The sequence below is a fragment of the Archocentrus centrarchus genome, chromosome 22 (genome assembly GCF_007364275.1).
Source record: "Archocentrus centrarchus isolate MPI-CPG fArcCen1 chromosome 22, fArcCen1, whole genome shotgun sequence".
Classification (NCBI taxonomy): Eukaryota; Metazoa; Chordata; class Actinopteri; order Cichliformes; family Cichlidae; genus Archocentrus; species Archocentrus centrarchus.
In genome coordinates, this window is record NC_044367.1 from 16,882,126 (window position 1) to 16,899,484 (window position 17,359).

The following is a 17,359-nucleotide window of genomic DNA, read 5'->3' on the forward strand; positions in this document are numbered from 1 at the left end:
ACCGCGACATAGTCAAATGTCTTCCGGGGCCAGAGCAGGCGACATTCATGGAAATTTGAAACTGCTGGCTAAGGCTAATCGTAGATTTGGTAAGATCGTTATTCACGTCGGCAGTAATGACACCCGGTTACGCCAATCGGAGGTCACTAAAATTAATATTGACTCGGTGTGTAACTTTGCAAAAACGATGTCGGACTCTGTAGTTTTCTCTGGGCCCCTCCCCAATCAGACCAGGAGCGACATGTTTAGCCGCATGTTCTCCTTGAATCGCTGGCTGTCTGAGTGGTGTCCAAAAAATGACGTGGGCTTCATAGATAATTGGCAAAGTTTCTGGGGAAAACCTGGTCTTGTTAGGAGAGACGGCATCCATCCCACTTTGGATGGAGCAGCTCTCATTTCTAGAAATCTGGCCAAATTTATTAACCCTCCTAAAAACTGACTACCCAGGGTTGAGACCAGGAAGCAGAGTTGCAGTCTTACACGCCTCTCTGCAGCTTCTCTCCTCCTGCATCCCCCAAAACCCCATCCCATAGAGTCGGTGCCTGCTCCCAGACCACCAAACACCAAGCTAAAATAAGCAAAAAGCTATTTAAGCATAAAATTCAAAAACAATAATAATACAGCTTCATCAACTGCACCAAAGAATAAAACAATTAAATGTGGATTGTTAAACATTAGGTCTCTCTCTTCCAAGTCCCTATTAGTAAATGATTTAATAATTGATCAACGTATTGATTTATTCTGTCTTACAGAAACCTGGTTACAGCAGGATGAATATGTTAGTTTAAATGAATAAACACCCCCGAGTCACAGTAACTGTCAGAATGCTCGAAGCACAGGTCGAGGAGGAGGATTAGCTGCAATCTTCAATTCCAGCTTATTAATTAATCAGAGACCCAGACAAAGTTTCATTCTTTTGAAAGCCTGACTCTTAGTCTTGTCCATCCTAATTGGGAAAATCAAAAGCTGTTTATTTGTTATTATCTATCGTCCACCTGGTCCCTACTCAGAGTTTCTGTCTGATTTCTCAAACTTTTATCTGATTTAGTGCTCAGTTCAGATAAAATCATTATAGTGGGTGATTTTAACATCCATGCAGATGCTGAAAATGACAGCCTCAACACTGCATTTAACCTATTGTTAGATTCAATTGGCTTCTCTCAAAATATAAGGAGCCCACCCACCACTTTAATCATACTGTGGATCTTGTCCTGACATATGGCATAGAAACTGAAGACTTAACAGTATTCCCTGAAAGCCCCTCCTGTCTGATCATTTCTTAGTAACATTTACATTTACTTTAATGAATTACACAGCAGTAGGGACTAACATGGTGTCTAACCAGATACTTACTCTGGATGGCATTACTTTGGCCTCCAGTAACACTGTGAGAAATCTTGGAGTCATTTTTGACCAGGATATGTCCTTCAATGCACATATTAAACAAATATGTAGGACCACTTTTTTGCATTTGCGCAATATTTCTAAAATTAGAAACATCCTTTCTCAGTGATGCTGAAAAGCTAATCCATGCATTTATTACTTCTAGGGTGGACTACTGTAATTCGTTATTATCAGGCTGTCCTAAACGCTCCCTGAAAAGTCTTCAGCTGATCCAAAATGCTGCAGCTAGAGTACTGACAGGGACTAGAAAGAGAGAGCATATTTCTCCCATATTGGCTTCTCTTCATTGGCTTCCTGTTAAATCTAGAATAGAATTTAAAATCCTTCTCCTCACATACAAGGTCTTGAATAATCAAGCCCCATCTTATCTCAAAGACCTCATAGTACCATATCACCCCAACAGAGCACTTCGCTCTCAGACTGCTGGCTTACTTCTGGTTCCTAGGATACTTAAGAGTAGAATGGGAGGCAGAGCCTTCAGCTTTCAGGCCCCTCTTCTGTGGAACCAGCTCCCAGCTTGGATTCGGGAGACAGACACCCTCTCTGTTTTTAAGATTAGACTTAAAACGTTCCTTTTTGATCAAGCTTATAGTTAGGGCTGGATCAGGTGACCCTGAACCACCCCTTAGTTATGCTGCTATAGGCATAGTCTGCTGGGGGGGTTCCCATAATGCACTGTTTCTTCTCATTCACCTTATTTACTTTGTTTATACTCCACTCTGCATTTAATCATTAATTGTTATTAATCTCTGGCTCTCTTCCACAGCATGTCTTTTCTCTCCCCTCAGCCCAACCGGTCGCGGCAGATGACTGCCCCTCCCAGAGCCTGCTTCTGCTGGAGGTTTCTTCCTGTTAAAAGGGAGTTTTTCCTTCCCACTGTTGCCAAGTGCTTGCTCATAGGGGGTGGTTTTGACTGTTGGGTTTTCTCTGTATTATTGTAGGGTCTTTACCCGCAATACAAAGCGCCTTGAGGCAACTGTTTGTTGTGATTTGGCGCTATATAAATAAAATTGAATTGAACTGAATTGAATCCTGGGCTGTGTGCCCAGTATTTTGTGTTTAGTTCTTTTGGTTTCTGTTTTTATTGAGTCCTTGTTATGTTTTCCAGTTTGTATTGGGTTTTGTTCATTCATGTAGTTCCTGTCTTATTTTGGTACTGTCTGATTTCTAGTGTAGTGTGTTTAGCTTTCCTTCCTGTGTCTCCCTCCCAGGTGTTCCTTATCCCCTCGTTACCTAGTGTGTTTATATGGTCTGTGTTTCAGGCAGTCCCTGTCGCGTCATTGTCGTCAGTGTTTGTCTTTTGTGCTTGTCCTGCGGTCTTCAGTCAGTTTTAGTTTGCTTCCTTGTGTGTCCGCATTCCTGTCTCCAGCATTAAAGCTGTGTTTTTGAGTTTATTCCCGTGTCTTTGGTGTCTGCTTTGAGGTCCTCACTCCTGCCAGCCACAGCAGATCATGACAGAAAGACTAATCAAAAGGACAATAAAATTAAAGAATGTGACCCCATTAACACAGAGGGTAAAGTAAAATTTTCCATCACAGTTCCACCCTTTTGATTTACTAATCACACTACAGTATATAAAAATTTTACCTTTTAAACACATTTCATAAGCACATTAGACAAACTGTAACAAACTGTACACTCAACTAATTATTGTAGAACATGAACACTTGCACATCACATAACCTAATGAACTGTTCAGTGTAAAAACCCATGAAACAAAAAGCTTATCAGTACTTACAAACTGAAAAATGTATGAATAGTTTATGCATATCCCCAAAATGAATACTAAAAAACCATTACCAAGTGTTAGATCCCACAGGTTCAGTTGTGACAGTTTCTCCATTTAACAGGGTCCTGGCTACACTTTCAGTGGAGTATTACCCCAAATGATTCAATGTAGCACTACTTAAAGCTGTGGCGGGGTAACTCGCCTGGCTTCTTACCACCGTTAATCCTGACATCTGCCCTGCTCCCTCTGATTCTTCGGAATGACCAGTCAAGGAGGCGTCCTGCAGCTGGACCCGAAGTTCAGTCCCGTCAGATGTGGTGGCTTACCCCTATGGATCCGTGCACTTGTTATGTGCCAGGTTAAAATTTAAAGGCTAGGCAGAAAGCCCTAAGGACATATATTAGTTTTAAGTGGATTTGTAGACTAGTGTGATCAAATAGTCTCATGATAGTAAACTCTAGGTAAGTTAGCTTTAACATCTAGCTCTGAGTGTACCGGTAAGGAGAGAAATAACTATCAAAAGAGCTCTTCTGACTTTTTAGAGTCAAATTTTATTATGCAGGTTCAGCTCAAGCAATTAGCAATAAATCAAAATCAATTCTTAATCCTTAAAATCCAGTAATTAACTCAAAATTCATAATTCAAAATCAATTTAAACCAATCATGGTTAATATTAAAACAATTAAATTTCAATCAGAAAAGAATTACTTATGAGCTGTGTTGCTGAAGAAAGGGGGATGGAAATGTCCAATTTTGTTCAATAATCCTTTTAGGAAAGGAAAGGCTTCGAGTGAGCCGCTCGGCCGAAGCGACCACACCCAAATCCAGTCTGTTGAAAGCTGCCTCCGTGAAGTGGGGAAAAAGGAGAAGTCCAAAAGGAAGACGTTTCTGTCCTTCTGTCAACTGTCCTTTTTATAATCCTCACGCTGCAATCCAGAAATCTTCTCTGACTCAGTATAAAGTCCAAAGATAGAAATCCAACAGCAGGTCACATCCAACTTCAACTGAGAAGCAGGGAGAATACCGGCAGATCTGTCCTAAGTCAAATTAGAATCCACAGAGGGTTTGGCTCGGTCCTCTCTAAAGCGCAGTTCTTGTCCGGGGAAGAAACTCCTGCAATTCTCATTTGATGCTTCTGCACATCACCTTTTATAGTCTACATCTAAGACACATCCTAGCTTCCATACATCACCATGACAGACCATCACCCCATCGCCTTTATCCAACTGGGGTGTCACACTTAATCATCACTCCATTTCTATTTAACATATGGGTCTTTCAGGCTCTTTACCATTTTAGGACATGTCTCTACATGTTTTTAACTTTGCTCTTGTTCGTCTCTCAGCAACAGTTTCGAGTTCCTCATTTTACCCTTAGCTCTGATTTCACAATTTCCTCAATACATTTCTTTAACTGTCATTTCTGTGTTACACATACACTCATTATTTGATCCTAAATCATACAATTCATTTCTAACAATTCTATAAATCTGAATTATGATTGTCCACGCAATACCAGGCTGAGGCTATTGGGCAATCAAGATCTCAACTCACTTGACAGAAGATTAGATTACCATTTCCAAACTCAGAGTGCTCTCAAGCAATTACTGAAGGTGAACTGAAGTACCTGCTAAGCTTACAAACATCTGTAGAAACAAACATGACACAGAATAACTATTTATGCCTTTACAATGTGGTTTCATGTGTAAACGTCTAATCCATTTCTTGGTTAATTAAACAAAAATGCAAAAGATGCACAATTCAAATGAGGCAACTACTGTTGTTAAATAGTACCCAATAAGAAAATGACATGAACCCATAAAATAACTTTTCCATAAACCTAAACACCCAAAGTAGAAAGAGCCTCACAAAAAGTTGACAAATTCACTTTACTGTCCATATGTAGTAATATCACAGTATTACTCCCCTTCCAGCTCCGTTTCAGTCTCCACTGTACAATAGCTGAACCATCTCTCACTATCTGGAGAAGTGTGCTCTAGGTGGTGTATGTGTCTCTCTTTCCTGATGTGGAATACTTCAGCATGGGTCTCCCGCAAGAGACCACCACAAGGCAATGGCCAAGGAAACAAAGGTGATGGTGAAGATAGTGCAAGTGAAGTGTTTCTCAGCACAGTGATAAGCCATTGTCGTCCTCAACGATGTTCTGAGTTGTTCCCTTCTCATTTGGGGGCTGTCCAAAGAAGGGTTTGCAGTGGCTGGCATGAACCCACATTGCTCTTTCAGCGACCTTCACTGCAGTGTATATAGTCAATGAGACCAAGAACAGGCCTTGCCACCTCAGAGCTCTCCAGCACTTCCTTCTGTGTTCTCCTGGTTCTGAAAAACAGCTTTTGACAAAGTTTGACAGTATGTTAACATATCATGCTCATACAACTCTGTAGTAAGATTTTGATTGTGGATGGGCTTCCCCCCATCCACGGCAGTCTCCCAAAAGGAGACTCGTAAGGAGAAAGATTTGTTCTTGCTCTTCTTCGGATGTACATGAGTACTAGTGACAAAGCTTTGACCCAGGAAAGTCCCATCTCTTCACGACATTTGGCCAGTTTGTTTTTCAAGGTACCATTCATAGCATTCCCCCTTTGGAGACATGACCTGACCCATGGCTCCATTTACAAACCAAGGAAAGTTCTTCTGGTTCTTCTGGTTCTAGTGCTGGTTCTTCTTCTGGTTCTTCTGGTTCTAGTGCTGGTTCTTCTTCTGGTTCTTCTGGTTCTGTTCTTCTGGTTCTGGTGCTGGTTCTTGTTCTGGTGCCTGTTCTTCTGGTTCTGGTGCTGGTTCTTGTTCTGGTGCCGGTTCTTCTGGTGCCAGTCCTTCTGGTTCTGGTGCTGGTTCTTGTTCTGGTGCCGGTTCTTCTAGTGCCAGTCCTTCTGGTTCTGGTGCTGTTCTTCTTCTGGTTGCTGTCCTTCTGGTTCTGGTGCCGGTTCCCCTTCTGGTTCCTCTGGTGCCGGTTCCTCTTCTGGTGCCGGTTCTTCTTCTGGTTACAGTCCTTCTGGTTCTGGTGCCGGTTCCCCTTCTGGTTCCTCTTCTTCTGGTGCCGGTTCCCCTTCTGGTTCCTCTGGTGCCGGTTCCCCCTCTGGTTCCTCTGGTGCCAGTTCCCCCTCTGGTTCCTCTGGTGCCGGTTCCCCCTCTGGTGCCGGTTCCCCCTTTGGTGCCGGTTCCCCCTTTGGTTCCTCTGGTGCTGGTTCCTCTTCTGGTGCCGGTTCTTCTTCTGGTGCCGGTTCTTCTTCTGGTTCCAGTCCTTCTGGTTCTGGTGCCGGTTCCCCTTCTGGTTCCTCTTCTTCTGGTGCCGGTTCCCCTTCTGGTTCCCCCTCTGGTTCCTCTGGTGCCGGTTCTTCTTCTGGTGCCGGTTCCCCCTCTGGTTCCTCTTCTTCTGGTGCCGGTTCCCCTTCTGGTTCCTCTGGTGCCGGTTCCCCCTCTGGTTCCTCTGGTGCCGGTTCCCCCTCTGGTTCCCTCTCTCGTTCTGGTTCCCCCTCTGGTTCCCCCTCTGGTGCTGGTTCCCCCTCTGGTTCCCCTTCTGGTTCCTCTTCTTCTGGTGCCGGTTCCCCCTCTGGTTCCTCTTCTTCTGGTGCCGGTTCCCCCTCTGGTTCCTCTGGTGCCGGTTCCGCCTCTGGTGCCGGTTCCCCCTCTGGTTCCCCTTCTGGTTCCTCTTCTTCTGGTGCCGGTTCCCCCTCTGGTTCCTCTTCTTCTGGTGCCGGTTCCCCCTCTGGTTCCTCTGGTGCCGGTTCCCCCTCTGGTGCCGGTTCCCCCTCTGGTTCCCCCTCTGGTGCCGGTTCCCCCTCTGGTTCCCCTTCTGGTTCCTCTTCTTCTGGTGCCGGTTCCCCCTCTGGTTCCTCTGGTGCCGGTTCCCCCTCTGGTTCCCCCTCTGGTTCCTCTGGTGCCGGTTCCCCCTCTGGTTCCCCGTCTGGTGCCGGTTCCCCCTTTGGTTCCTCTGGTGCCGGTTCCCCCCTCTGGTGCCGGTTCCCCCTCTGGTTCCTCTTCTTCTGGTGCCGGTTCTCCCTCTGGTTCCCCTCTGGTTCCCCGTCTGGTGCCGGTTCCCCCTCTGGTTCCCCCTCTGGTTCCCCCTCTGGTGCCGGTTCCCCCTCTGGTTCCCCCTCTGGTTCCCCGTCTGGTGCCGGTTCCCCCTCTGGTGCCGGTTCCCCCTCTGGTTCCTCTTGTGCCGGTTCCCCGTCTGGTGCCGGTTCCCCCTCTGGTGCCGGTTCCCCCTCTGGTTCCCCCTCTGGTGCTGGTTCCCCGTCTGGTGCCGGTTCCCCCTCTGGTTCCCCCTCTGGTTCCCCCTCTGGTGCCGGTTCCCCCTCTGGTTCCCCCTCTGGTGCCGGTTCCCCCTCTGGTTCCCCGTCTGGTGCCGGTTCCCCCTCTGGTTCCTCTTGTGCCGGTTCCCCTCTGGTTCCTCTGGTGCCGGTTCCCCTCTGGTGCCGGTTCCCCCTCTGGTTCCCCGTCTGGTGCCGGTTCCCCCTCTGGTTCCGGTTTCCCCTCTGGTTCCCCCTCTGGTGCCGGTTCCCCCTCTGGTGCCTCTGGTGCCGGTTCCCCCTCTGGTGCCGGTTCCCCCTCTGGTTCCCCGTCTGGTGCCGGTTCCCCCTTTGGTTCCTCTGGTGCCGGTTCCCCCTCTGGTTCCGGTTCCCCCTCTGGTTCCCCCTCTGGTGCCGGTTCCCCCTCTGGTTCCTCTTCTTCTGGTGCCGGTTCCCCCTCTGGATCCTCTGGTGCCGGTTCCCCCTCTGGTGCCGGTTCCCCCTCTGGTTCCCCCTCTGGTGCCGGTTCCCCCTCTGGTTCCCTTCTGGTTCCTCTTCTTCTGGTGCCGGTTCCCCCTCTGGTTCCTCTTCTTCTGGTGCCGGTTCCCCCTCTGGTTCCTCTGGTGCCGGTTCCCCCTCTGGTTCCCCCTCTGGTGCCGGTTCCCCCTCTGGTTCCCCGTCTGGTGCCGGTTCCCCCGCTGGTTCCCGGTCTGGTGCCGGTTCCCCCTCTGGTGCCGGTTCCCCCTCTGGTTCCCCGTCTGGTGCCGGTTCCCCCTCTGGTTCCCCCTCTGGTGCCGGTTCCCCCTTTGGTTCCTCTGGTGCCGGTTCCCCCACTGGTTCCCCCTCTGGTGCCGGTTCCCCCTCTGGTTCCTCTGGTGCCGGTTCCCCCTCTGGTGCCGGTTCCCCCTCTGGTTCCCCCTCTGGTTCCCCCTCTGGTGCCGGTTCCCCCTCTGGTTCCCCTTCTGGTTCCTCTTCTTCTGGTGCCGGTTCCCCCTCTGGTTCCGCTTCTTCTGGTGCCGGTTCCCCCTCTGGTTCCTCTGGTGCCGGTTCCCCCTCTGGTTCCCCCTCTGGTGCTGGTTCCCCCTCTGGTTCCGGTTTCCCCTCTGGTTCCCCCTCTGGTTCCCCCTCTGGTTCCTCTGGTGCCGGTTCCCCCTCTGGTTCCCCCTCTGGTGCCGGTTCCCCCTCTGGTTCCCGGTCTGGTGCCGGTTCCCCCTCTGGTTCCCCGTCTGGTGCCGGTTCCCCCTCTGGTGCCGGTTCTCCCTCTGGTTCCCCCTCTGGTTCCCCGTCTGGTGCCGGTTCCCCCTTTGGTTCCTCTGGTGCCGGTTCCCCCTCTGGTTCCCCCTCTGGTGCCGGTTCCCCCTCTGGTTCCCCTTCTGGTTCCTCTTCTTCTGGTGCCGGTTCCCCCTCTGGTTCCTCTGGTGCCGGTTCCCCCTCTGGTTCCCCCTCTGGTGCCGGTTCCCCCTCTGGTTCCCCCTCTGGTTCCCCCTCTGGTGCCGGTTCCCCCTCTGGTTCCCCTTCTGGTTCCTCTTCTTCTGGTGCCGGTTCCCCCTCTGGTTCCTCTGGTGCCGGTTCCCCCTCTGGTTCCCCCTCTGGTGCCGGTTCCCCCTCTGGTGCCGGTTCCCCCCTCTGGTTCCTCTGGTGCCGGTTCCCCCTCTGGTGCCGGTTCCCCCTCTGGTTCCCCCGTCTGGTGCCGGTTCCCCCTCTGGTGCCCCCTCTGGTGCCGGTTCCCCCTTTGGTTCCTCTGGTGCCGGTTCCCCCTCTGGTTCCGGTTCCCCCTCTGGTTCCCCCTCTGGTGCCGGTTCCCCCTCTGGTTCCTTGTCTGGTGCCGGTTCCCCCTCTGGTTCCCCCTCTGGTGCCGGTTCCCCCTCTGGTTCCTCTTCTTCTGGTGCCGGTTCCCCCTCTGGTTCCCCCTCTGGTGCTGGTTCCCCCTCTGGTTCCCCCTCTGGTGCCGGTTCCCCCTCTGGTTCCCCTTCTGGTTCCTCTTCTTCTGGTGCCGGTTCCCCCTCTGGTTCCTCTTCTTCTGGTGCCGGTTCCCCCTCTGGTTCCCCCTCTGGTGCTGGTTCCCCCTCTGGTTCCCCCTCTGGTTCCTCTGGTGCCGGTTCCCCCTCTGGTGCCGGTTCCCCCTCTGGTTCCCCGTCTGGTGCCGGTTCCCCCTTTGGTTCCTCTGGTGCCGGTTCCCCCTCTGGTGCCGGTTCCCCCTCTGGTTCCTCTTCTTCTGGTGCCGGTTCTCCCTCTGGTTCCCCTCTGGTTCCCCGTCTGGTGCCGGTTCCCCCTCTGGTTCCCCCTCTGGTGCCGGTTCCCCCTCTGGTTCCCCGTCTGGTGCCGGTTCCCCCTCTGGTTCCTCTTGTGCCGGTTCCCCGTCTGGTGCCGGTTCCCCCTCTGGTGCCGGTTCCCCCTCTGGTTCCCCCTCTGGTGCTGGTTCCCCCTCTGGTTCCCCCTCTGGTTCCAGTTCCCCCTCTGGTTCCCCCTCTGGTTCCTCTGGTGCCGGTTTCCCCTCTGGTTCCCCCTCTGGTGCCGGTTCCCCCTCTGGTTCCCCGTCTGGTGCCGGTTCCCCCTCTGGTTCCTCTTGTGCCGGTTCCCCTCTGGTTCCTCTGGTGCCGGTTCCCCCTCTGGTGCCGGTTCCCCCTCTGGTTCCCCGTCTGGTGCCGGTTCCCCCTCTGGTTCCGGTTTCCCCTCTGGTTCCCCCTCTGGTGCCGGTTCCCCCTCTGGTTCCTCTGGTGCCGGTTCCCCCTCTGGTGCCGGTTCCCCCTCTGGTTCCCCGTCTGGTGCCGGTTCCCCCTCTGGTGCCCCCTCTGGTGCCCCCTCTGGTGCCGGTTCCCCCTTTGGTTCCTCTGGTGCCGGTTCCCCCTCTGGTTCCGGTTCCCCCTCTGGTTCCCCCTCTGGTGCCGGTTCCCCCTCTGGTTCCTTGTCTGGTGCCGGTTCCCCCTCTGGTTCCCCCTCTGGTTCCTTGTCTGGTGCCGGTTCCCCCTCTGGTTCCTCTTCTTCTGGTGCCGGTTCCCCCTCTGGTTCCTCTTCTTCTGGTGCCGGTTCCCCCTCTGGTTCCTCTGGTGCCGGTTCCCCCTTTGGTTCCTCTGGTGCCGGTTCCCCCTCTGGTTCCTCTGGTGCCGGTTCCCCCTCTGGTTCCGGTTTCCCCTCTGGTTCCCCCTCTGGTTCCCCGTCTGGTGCCGCTTCCCCCTCTGGTTCCCCCTCTGGTGCCGGTTCCCCCTCTGGTTCCCCCTCTGGTTCCCCCTCTGGTGCCAGTTCCTCCTCCTCCTCCTGCTCAGTTCAGTGTGATGGCTGTCACACTTCAGGCCTCTGCTTGCAGCGGCCTATCTGGTCTGTCCTCCTACAGGGGAGAGCAATGTTGAAGTCTCTTCTGAGGTGGAGCTGTCTCAGCCGCTGCTGCAGCACAACCCGCAGACAAGCAATGAAGAGGTGGAGGTGGTGGGTGCAAAAAGGCATAGAGAGATGGAGGTATCACAAATAACATATGGAGGTGGGCCCAAAACCGCCACTCCATTAATTAGGGCATCAGCTGTTCTGCCACTTAAAACTCCGCTGAGAACTCGCTCTCCGCCGAGTTCTTTAACTATTTATTTTTTACTCCTACATTCCCATCTCCATTTTTCCAAACACTCAAACATTTAATTTATCTTTCATATTCAACCATTTTACACATTTTCACTTTTTTCCTGTGCATACTCTTTAACCCACATTACACATTCCAATTATAAAGAAGAAATATGGATCCGAATATCATTTGCATATGGCACTGTAGGAAGGAGGACTGACATTCTTACCTCCCTGGGATCCCATTTTTTCCTAGTGAGATGTCTCTCACAGGTTTTCTTCTTGCTACGTGTAAGGAAACAGAAATTGGGGTAAAAGATAAATTTGACAAAAAAGGTAAATTAAAATTGTATCTGTCACTGTCGGGGTTGAATAGACATTGGGGGACTGCCTAAAAGGGTAACACCTGTCGGCGAGCAGGTGGCACGCAGGCTGGCTGCGTGTAAAAGAGGTTAAAAACAAATTGTGTTATTTAACCTAAAGTGATTAGGCCTCCTCGAATGTGTTCTTTTTCTCCATTTTAATTATGTGGAATCTTTCTCACGCGATGTGTTACGGCCGTGCCTCTAAGGCAGGGTCGTTGAATTGAGGCAGCTGTCCAACGAAGGAGTGGAGAGTCGAGTTCGTCTATAATTTGCAAATGCAGGAGGACTGAAGCGTTTTTTTCCCCACTTCAGCTTGATCAAAGACTCGTCACTCAGTTCCTTCGTGAAAAAGCTCACTGGATCCTGCCGACAATCGCCAAAATTGTTGTTATGGAAAATTTATTTATCAAATGAGAGACAAGATTCCTTTACCTGGTTTATTACTTGTACGAGGAGAAGTCACCCACACACTGAGAAGTATGTAAGTGAGTTCTGAATCTTACACAGAAACACAATGTACTTATACCCTTTTACGCGCCCCTGTTCTCCCCCTCCTTAACCCAACCATAAAGAAGAGGAGATCCTCACCCAGTTACATGTTCCTGCATAAAGAGAGACTAACCAAAAGGACAATAAAACTAAAGAATGTGACTCCATTAACACAGAGGGTCCTGAGAGAGGAAGGGTGTGTGTAGGTTACAGATAAGGCATCTGGTTTTTACAACCTACCGGTCACTCTATGGTCACACACTCCATAGCTGAACAACATAGAAGTTATAGTAAAATTTTCCATCACACTGTAAATTACTTGTTGACCTGTAATCAGTGAAACATCATTCATGCAAGATATGTTTGACATATATCAGGTCATTGTGAGTGAGAAACAGCATTTCTATCACAAGGTAGAAGCTGCAATCAGTTTTTGGCAAAGTGACTTCTATATCCAAGTTTTTTAAATCAAGGTAAACACTGTCATTGACATTAAAAATGTCTTTAAAACAGAAATCTGGCTTAGAAGGCTGCAGAAATTGCAACAAACCTCACAGTTCTACACAGACATTTTAAGTGGCCAAAAGGACTGGATAGATTATAATGTAACACAGACTCCTAAAGATTCTAGCAAAACAAGGTATGTCTTCAATTTATATATAAGCCCTTCATAAATCATGTTGACTGCACTTCATTTACCAATATAAGCAAAGACATACATAAAAGCCCATAGCAACATTGGAATCACTTTATGGGAGACGATCACTTTTTGGCACAACACCAGCAACTGTTGAAAGTAACTAATAAAGTTACTTGTAATCTAACTTAGTTTACTTATTTCTAAAATTAAGGAATCAGTAAACTAAGCTACCTTTTTAAAGGAGTAATCAGATTACTTTTTCAAGGTACCATCGCCATAGTATTACGGTCATTATCCTCAAACATGATTTATGACTTTCACACCGAGGTGGGAAAACAGTAGCGCGTGCATGTGGGTCCTCGTGTGTGGGTCCGTGCGTGATCTATGATTTATGATTATGGCACGTAGGTGTGAAAAAAGCAATGCGTGTGCATGTACGTCCACGTACGCCTACATGTGTGAACGTGCACGTTCTAACAATCGGCCCCCACTCTCTCCCCCTTCCTCTCCTTACAATGGGTTTTATCCACAGTATTCCTGACTTCGCGCCACTACCCATAATTCATAGCGGAAACCGGTTGTTTACTTCCGTTTGCGCTGTTGTTCACGGTTGCAGGCTTACACACTTGCCGTTCAGTTTAACATTTTAACACTGCAGTTTTTTACCTGGCCTAAATGGTACCACATCGGAGGTGGAGACATTGTAAGGATGTTTTAAAAAGCAGCGAGGTAACAGTGCCTCACCCATCACTTGTGTAAATGACATGAAATTATGGCCTGAAGTCAGCTACATCCACATCAGTTACCTTGTTTTTTCCGAAGGTGTTGATGGCGGGGAAAATCGCGTAATTATAAGAGCACCAGATTACCTTCAAAGCAATAAAATCAATAAAGTAATGCTTAACAAACAAGGCAACATTGTTTTCCTTAAAGCAGCTGTAGAGCCGAGCCAGCACATCGGCCAAGCTAAGCGCTTAGCATGGGTCATGCAAAGGGAAAGAGGAGTGGTGGAGACAGTCAGCTGTTCCTGTATCGCGATTAGGGAAATCATGCAGTGATGCTGCAGCTATTCTGTGGAAGGTATATCACTGAAACAAACACTGCCCTGGCTGAAGGCTGTGATCGGGGAGACACGCAGCTGTCATCTTGCTAACTGCTACGTGTTTACATGAAGGCAGGCATTGTTTAAGCTTTATGTAGGCTGTATACTGTAGTGTCACACTATAAATAAAATAACGTAAAAAAATAAGAGGCTGTACATTAAAGGAAAACTTAAAACATAAGGAAAAAATACAGTAATAGGATGTGCAACTGGGTAGTATAATTTGGGGGAAAAAAACAAAAACAAAAAAACAAAACAAAAACAAATTTACAGAATAAAATAATTTGAAAAAATGTACAGACTGATGTAGTGACAACTAACAGCACAAGTTGAATCCGAGCTCATGTTCCAACTAATAAAGCCGCCTGTTACAGCACAAAGTAACCGAATTTTGTCATTACCTCTGGCTCTAACTTTGGGTAACCAGAAGTATAAAATCGAACAGTGGAAGTAGCAGTCTGTCATGGCAGCCTACGTACGCTCTTCCAGAAACCCGTGGATAGGAGAATATAAATATTTAAGACGAATAATACAGCATTAAAAGCGGTTTTCCAGTGACACCTTCACCAAAACAGTGATCCGCCGAACACTCATTTACCGGTCTATTTTTAATTTGATCTCATTTGCATGCCCCTGATTTTATCAGGGAAATCACCGCTTTTTGACCGTAGAGTATCTGAGCCCACAATCACTGCATTTTGCCAAACTGACATTAACACACAAGCATATTAAAGTTTTTCCCAGACTTCGTCAAAGCAGCTCAATATCCCCAACACGTTTGAATAAATACAATGTTAAATTAAAGCCGCAAGCGGCGATAATAGGCCCTCGCCGGCCGCCGCCCAAGCGCTGGTGCCGATCGGAACCGTGCTTTTCCAGCCGTGCCAGTTTTAGCGGTTTTTTTGGCTGCTACATGTGAAATTTTGAAATGGATGAATTGGCTAACTCAAGGAAAAAGATGCCATTTTCCGGACTTTGCCATGGCAACGTCTTACATATTACATCTATTTCACCGGTAGGTTTTTTGTCCAGGGAGATGTGAAGAATGCGTGTACCAAATTTCAGGCATTTGTATGCATTTTTGAGAAAGCAAGGGTCATTTTTCCATCGCAGAAATTTCACATTTTTTCCCATAGGGATAAAATGGGACAGTTTTGTCATCGTCATGGCAACAGCGTCCAAAATATGACATAGGTGTGACTGACTTTTTTGATCAGGCTGACATCGTGAATCGGTGAGCCAAATTTCATGTATTTTGGGCAAAGTAAGCTGAAATTTTAGTATTGGAGAAATTTCACTTTTTCCCATAGGGATAAAATGGGGCATTTCTGGCTTCGCCATGGCAACATGGTAGAAAATAGAGTATGGGTGTGATTGGCTTTTTTGATCAGGATGATATCATGAATGTTGACACAAATTTTCATGCGTTTCAGACAAAGTAAAATTCTGGACCTCCATACAAATTTTCGTTTTCTTCTGTAGGGGGCGCTATTGCACCTATAAACTTGATTCCCTAATTGTTGGTTCAGGCCGGTTCAGTAAACAAGTTATTAAATTTTGAGGCTGATCGGCCAAAGATTGTGCGAACGAATGGTGAAACAATATTGCGGTGAGAGACAAAAACGAAGACCAAATTCACGCGGTTGCCATGGCAACACCGTTGAATATTCTATAAAACCTCGCACATCTTTTGATGCCCAACTTGTGAAGATGTTCCTGAGCGATTTTGGTGCCAGTCAGTTTAATGCCCTAGGACAAGTTAATTCAAATACGAGGTGTGCAAAAATGCTGAATCGGCAAAGGTCAAAGTTCAGTCCAAGATGGCCGACTTCCTGTTTGTCAGGCGGCAACTCCATAATGTAATTTTTTGTCGGTCTTCATATGGTCTTTTTGTGACGCGAATTTCGTCGTTCTACGACCAACTTTTTTTTTGCCCCTCCCATAGGAATGCAAAATTTGAAAATTCTAGGGGGCGCTGTTTCGCCACTTTTTTGAGGTTTTTAATGGCGCCAATAAAAAACAAAATGTTTCACCAGACCTGGCTTGCATGGAAAAATTGGTGACTTTTCGTATATGTTCAGGGGGTCAAATTAGCGATCGTTTACTCAGAAAGAATAATAAGAATAATTAAAGCCGCAAGCAGCGATAATAGGCCCTCGCCGGCCGCCGCCCAAGCGCTGGTGCCGATTTGAACCGTGCTTTTCCAGCCGTGCCAGTTTTAGCCGTTTTTTTGGCTGCTACATGTGAAATTTTGAAATGGATGAATTGGCTAACTGAAGGAAAAAGATGCCATTTTCCGGACTTTGCCATGGCAACGTCTTACATATTACATCTTTTTCACCTGTAGGTTTTATGTTCAGGGAGATGTGGAGAATGCGTGTACCAAATGTCAGGCATTTGTATGCATTTTTGAGAAAGCAAGGGTCATTTTTCCATCGCAGAAATTTCACATTTTTTCCCATAGGAATAAAATGGGACAGTTTTGGCATCGTCATGGGAACAGCGTCCAAAATATGACATAGGTGTGATTGACTTTTTTGATCAGGCTGACATCAGCAATCTGTGTACCAAATTTCATGTATTTCGGACAAACTAAGCAGAAACCTTAGTATGGGGGATTTTTCGCTTTTTCCCATAGGGATAAAATGGGGCATTTCGGGCGCCGCCATGACAACACGGTAGAAAGTAGAGTATGGGTGTGATTGGCTTTTTTGATCGGGATGATGTCAGGAATGTTGTGACAAATTTTGATGCATTTCAGACAAACTGAAATTCTGGACCTCCATACAAATATTTGTTTGCTTCTGTAGGTGGCGCTATTGCAACTAGAAACTTGATTCCCTAATTGTGGGTTCAGGCTGGTTCAGTAAACAAGTTATTAAATTTTGAGGCTGATCGGCCAAAGATTGTGCGAACGAATGCACAAAGAAAATTGCGGCGAGACACAAAAACGAAGGGCAAATTTATGCGGTTGCCATGGCAACACCGTTAAATATTCTATAAAACCCCGAATAACTTTTGATGCCCCACTTGTGTAGATGATCCTGAGCGATTTTCGTTACAGTCGGTTAAACGCCTTAGGACAAGTTGATTCAAATACGAGGTGTGCAAAAATGGTGACTCGGCAAAGGTCAAAGTTCAATCCGCAATGGCCGACTTCCTGTTTGTCAGGCGGCAACTTCATAATGTAATTTTTTGTCAGTCTTCATATGGTCTTTTTGTGACGCGAATTCGGTGGTTCTGTGGACAACTTTTTTTTCGTCCCTCCCATAGGAATGCAAAATTTCAATTTTCTAGGGGGCGCTGTTTCGCCACTTTTTTGAGTTTTTTAATGGCGCCAAAAAAAACCAAAATGTTTCACCAGACCTGGCTTGCATGGAAAAATTGGTGAGTTTTCGTATATGTTCAGGGGGTCAAATTAGCGATCGTTTACTCAGAAAGAATAAGAATAATAATAATTAAAGCCGCAAGCGGCAATAATAGGCCCTCGCCGGCCGCTGCCCAAGCGCTGGTGCCGATTTGAACCGTGCTTTTCCGGCCGTGCCAGTTTTAGCCGTTTTTTTGGCTGCTACATGTGAAATTTTGAAATGGATGAATTGGCTAACTCAACGAAAAAGATGCCATTTTCCGGACTTTGCCATGGCAACGTCTTACATATTACATCTTTTTCACCTGTAGGTTTTATGTTCAGGGAGATGTGGACAATGCGTGTACCAAATTTCAGGCATTTGTATGCATTTTTGAGAAAGCAAGGGTCATTTTTCCATCGCAGAAATTTCACATTTTTTCCCATAGGGATAAAATGGGACAGTTTTGGCATTGTCATGGGAACAGC